Source organism: Mastomys coucha, unplaced genomic scaffold (assembly GCF_008632895.1).
Source record: "Mastomys coucha isolate ucsf_1 unplaced genomic scaffold, UCSF_Mcou_1 pScaffold12, whole genome shotgun sequence".
NCBI lineage: Eukaryota > Metazoa > Chordata > Mammalia > Rodentia > Muridae > Mastomys > Mastomys coucha.
Window position 1 is genome coordinate 41334648 of NW_022196894.1, and position 5000 is coordinate 41339647.

The 5000-nt window shown below is 44.1% G+C and overlaps 1 protein-coding gene across 35 annotated transcripts in view; it reads left to right on the plus strand.

Moving 5' to 3' along the window:
* Zbtb20 (zinc finger and BTB domain containing 20) overlaps positions 1–5000 on the plus strand; it is a 737287-nt gene that overhangs the window by 683103 nt on the left and 49184 nt on the right. The window lies entirely within an intron of this gene.

The following is a 5000-nucleotide window of genomic DNA, read 5'->3' on the forward strand; positions in this document are numbered from 1 at the left end:
AAGAAGGAAGGGAAGGGAAGGGAAAAGGAAAAAAAGGAATCTCCATTAGGGAAATAAGATCCCAAATCTCTTGCTGTTATTTTCTGGCAGAAGAAATATAAAATTCTGCAAGGAGGGTAAAGGTGAGTGAATCTGGGAGACCCCCTCCCCCACTCACTTTGCCATCTTATCCTCTAGATGGGGTGTGAGCTGGGGCAGGAGCTGGGCTGTAGCATCACTCAGCTGTCACTAGAGAATGGGAACAAAGTAAGAACCAAGTCACTAAAGCCACATGATCTATACCCTCAGAGTGGCAGCTTCTGTTTAGATGCAGGGGACAGAAGCAGGGACCATCTCCGCGTAGTCACCTAGTCACCTTTCTTGCCTGGCAGTGTCCAGCCTAACAGTAATTACAGGACGAAGCTGAAAATAGCATGGTACGGCTCCCATAGATATGTGCACACCACACTGCCCCTGCCTACCAGGAAAGTCGCCTCTGGAGCTGGTGAAAGGCTTGGAGCCTCAGTGTGCACACCTTCCTCACCTGGCTTTCTGCCATACCTATGGGGAAGATTGCATAGGATGGCCCTACCTAGAAAGCTGGTACAAACCAAGTGAATGTCTTTCCCAGTGGAAAAAGCACCTCATGTCCTGTACAGCAAGCACCCTCCAGCTAGGCCTTACTAGCCCTACTAGCCTGGCATAGTAGAAGGAACAGCAGGACAGCGCTGTCACTGCAGACCCTTTGGAAGCCAGCAGAGTAGAGCTCAGTGGGTTGTCTGAATGCAGTTGGAAAGATACCTAACCAGGAGGAGAAACCTAGTCTCCAGCTGTCTAGAAAGTCACTTTGATTTTGCCATTAAGATGTGTAAGTCTCAGCACCAACCTGTTGTTGAAATTGGTTATACTTCGCTCCAAACACATTTGGATTGTAGTTTGTCCTGATTTGAGCCTACACTGAGGGGAAAATTGTTTTTAGGAAAGATTCACAGAAATCTGTCCATTTGGAGGTTGCTTGAGAGAAGACAGGAAAGGAGTTTATTTTAAGCTGTTAAATTTTTTGGATGCTCTTCTTGCATTCAAGAAGATTTTATTTTTTTTTTTACTTTCAAATGTCATTCTTACCATAGATTAATTTAAAAGCCTAATTTCTTTAAGGTAAAATATTCAGTTCCTATTTAGAATGAACAGATTTGGGGCATTTAAAAATAGTGCCCTTGACTTGTTAGTCCCTTTAACTTCAGGAACATTCTACCAGTATGTGGTGTTCTAAGCTTTCACAAGCACTTGAGTTTCCACAGCACCTTTTTATTTTGTTGTGTGCTTTAGCAAAATTATCCTTAGTCATGACTTAATGCCCACTTCCCATCTATCAGCATAATTCTTCCCAATTTACAGATGAGACAACCAAGAAACCTGACACCTAACCTAGAAAGGGCTTGCCTGCAGTGTACTCACATGGGTGTCAACAACTGTTTATGAATTCGCTCTCCTTCTGAGCATCCAGAACTGGTGGCTCAATGCACAAAGATGGCATTCCTGGCTATACACAGGCACCTTGGACGTGTACGGCTACTCATCATGGTGATGTGGGCACAAAAACACACTAGATAAATCATGCCCACAGACCTCCATTGACCTCTGCTGTAACTAGGAAAGGTGAAAAGCCATGGGGCTTTCAAGTGCATTGGAGTAAAGATGACCAGTCCTACAGCTTAAATGGCCTTAATGTTGAGTAGGCAGTATATCCTGCTGTGTTGTGGCATTTCCCCCTTGCCCAAAGATCTAGTGATGTTCAAAAGCAGAAGTAGCTTTGTTGAGATGCTACTGTTATCTTGCCACAGAAATGCATGCTGCTTGGCGGTGCACTTCCCAACACAATTTCCTCTCAGCAATATTCATTCTGCCATTTCCATGGAGCTTGTCCCCTCTCCACCATTTCTGAAAGTGTAATGGAAAGCAAATTGAGGTGACGATAATAGAAGGCATTACAGTGAATTTGGGAATAGAATGAGTGCAAGAACCCTAGGTGTTTGACAGAACAGTTAACCCACCGAACGGGCTGAGTATGCAGGGAGCCAAGCTCTCCCTTCAAGGACTTAAACAGGACTAAGTGGATTCAGGAGAGCAGAGGAAACCCTCCCTCCGAGAAGCCTGTCCTGACGACTATCAAGCATAGCCCATCACAGTCATGCTCATGTGATAGACGCAACCAGAACTTTTACTCGAATATTCCTTCCATTTCCCCACCCCCCCACCCCCAGTGAGGCTCCCATGGAAGGAGGAAGGGCTTTTCCTTCCCCCGCCCTCACTGCTTCTGCCGTGGACCCTGTCATGGGAAGCAGGAAGCTGACATCCATGGTCACTTACCTTCCAGTGTTTTTGTGCTGGACTCGTCAGACTGTCTGGTTTTTTCTGTCCTTGCCAAGATGCATTTACACATTAACAGTTTTTATTTATTTTTAATTTAACCTTTACACAGTAGCAAACTGTTGTGTGGGTGGGTTTAAGTTTAGCTGTGTAGGTAGTATGGTGCTGATGGGGCTGCCGGCTGTCGAGGAGACTGTGGGCTCTTCCTTTCCTATCTCCTGCCTGCCTACTCTCTTCCCTTACACTCCCCCCCTAGTGGTCCCCCTCCCCCTTCCCCTCTCCCTCTCCCTCCCCCTCCCCCTCTCCCTCTCCCTCCCCCTCCCCCTCTCCCTCTCCCTCTCTCTCTCTTCCTCTACTCCTCTCCTCTTTCCTTTTCCCTTCACTCATCCAAGGCCCTGTGATTAAATTTTTAGTACACTCGGATCATTTTGAACTTTTAAGCAATTTCTGAGAGAACAAAACAAAGAGGATTTTTATGGCAAACTCCATTAATGCCACATTAAGGCTGACATTTTAATTACCCCCAAGTCAGGAAATGCAAAGTTCAGGTTCCCACAGCAACAGAAACTGTCCCCTTGAGTGCCGAGTGCAGCATCCCAGCCGATTCTTTCGTCCCTTGCTTACACAACACCGGCATGAAGACATCGTTTTTTTTCGCCACGTATGTGGAAAGAAGCAGCCTTGATCCTTTGTGTCTCTTCAGTAACCACAGTTGAGGATATGAGCCTTTAGCACCCCTCCCCAAACCATCTCTATGTACTATCCTATAACGGAAGACATGCTCTACATGTGCACACAGACAGGATTAAAGTTGCTGTGGGGACATTAACTCTGGTTTCCGGACTTCCGTGCCAGTCACATTTAGACCATAATGTTGTAATTTTTGGCATGTAATAAATGTGCATTTCATGTACACAGACAGAAAGAAGCATAAAATGTATTTTAAAGAGCAATTAATTACTAACTTTGTGATTAAAAAACATTTGGTGCATGTTCCTTCCCATTTAGCATCAGCTGCTGGTCTTAGCCAGGCCTAATAGATGACATACTGTGTCCCATCCTGGATCTCAGATGTACTTACTGTATGTTCCTGTTCCTCTAGATAATTAATTCCTTAGTAACGCTGTAGGGGGAAAACAAAATGGAAGGAATATGCAAGCATGTAAATAGGGTAAGGGAGACTTTGAAGGAAATGATTCATTCCTACAAATAAACCTCTGAGTCCCTGATAAAGAGCCAGAAGTCTGCTAAGTGGGTGTAGACAAAGGTTTCTGGCCACCTTGGAGCATCTGGTCCTGGGCCGTAAGAACAACTTGAAAGCAGATTTTTTTCCCCCATGAATTCCAGGCTTGCCCAGTGGAGGAGTGATTTCCTAACTCTTTAGGCTTCAGAAATTAAAGGTTAGTTTATTCTCTAATGACTGGCATTTGTTTTCAAACTGGGGAAAGGGGCAATTGTAGGGAGTCCAGGTAAAAGGTGGGCTTTGCAAAAGAACCCCTCATGAAGATGGTAGTGTTTCCTTCTTCAGCACGTTAATCGGGTTGACCCATTTGCGTTAGAAAGGACATGTCTCAGAATAACTGTACAGGCTTCTGAGTAAACGGAATCATTTGCAGTGTGTTATGGCATAATGTTTGAAATGCAAGGGCTTGGGTGTGCAGTGGAAATTAGGAGACATAAAAATTGCCTTGGAAGGGTCTGTGGCTTAAGCCCCAGCACAGCCTCCAGCAGGGCGTGCTCAGTGAGGACCCTGCTCCTATTTGCTCGTTGTTCACTGTCATGCATTCCTTTTTGCTCAGTTTGGTTGCATATGGTATTTAACCTTTAAGAAAGAAACTTCAGTCTTCCAGAGCTCTGACTTGCTGTACTTGGGCTGTCTCTAAGTGTGAATGTATGTCTGTGTGAGTGAGAACTGCTCAAGGAGTTTGAAGGCCTCTCTGGCAAATTTGACTACGTGTTCAGAAAGTTTCCAGTCAGAAAGCTGATTCAGTATAAAACCTTCCAAAAACTTCCTGAGGCACCTGTTCACATGGAAAGATTGGGTTTCTGTTGGAGGTGCTCAGAAGGCAATGTTTATAACTGAAGATCTCTGTTTGGTGTGCCAGAAAAATGAAAAACATTTTGGCCCCAAAAAAACCTCTATAAATGTTCAAAATGTATAATCAAACAAAGACTTCATTTGGATTCCAATGCATGTATCTCAGCAGATGTGTCTAAACTAACTGGAATCCCACAGGGGCAGCTGAACTGGATTTTGGTATGTCTTGATAACTGAAAGAGTTATTCTTAGACCTTGCAAGGACAAAAATGGTCCATCTGTGAAGAACCGTAATAGAGACATGGCAAAAAACAGCATCCTCTGAAAGAGTTATTTATGGAATTTAGGACAACTTGGACAATCCTGAAAACATTTTGGGGTCACACTAATTTGCAGGAGAAATACGGCCAAAATGGGAAGAGGGGTAACAAGCACAGATAGTTACTATCCTATGTATGGCCTGGATAATTAATTTTTTAATAAATTATGTATCAATTAAGTAGTAAATGGGGCATCTGTAATTTAACTAGGAGCTGTAGCTGCCTCCAGAACACCCAAGTTCTTTCTCTTCTGAGTGTTATAAGGAGCTGAGTGTTTATCTTCATTTCATTCC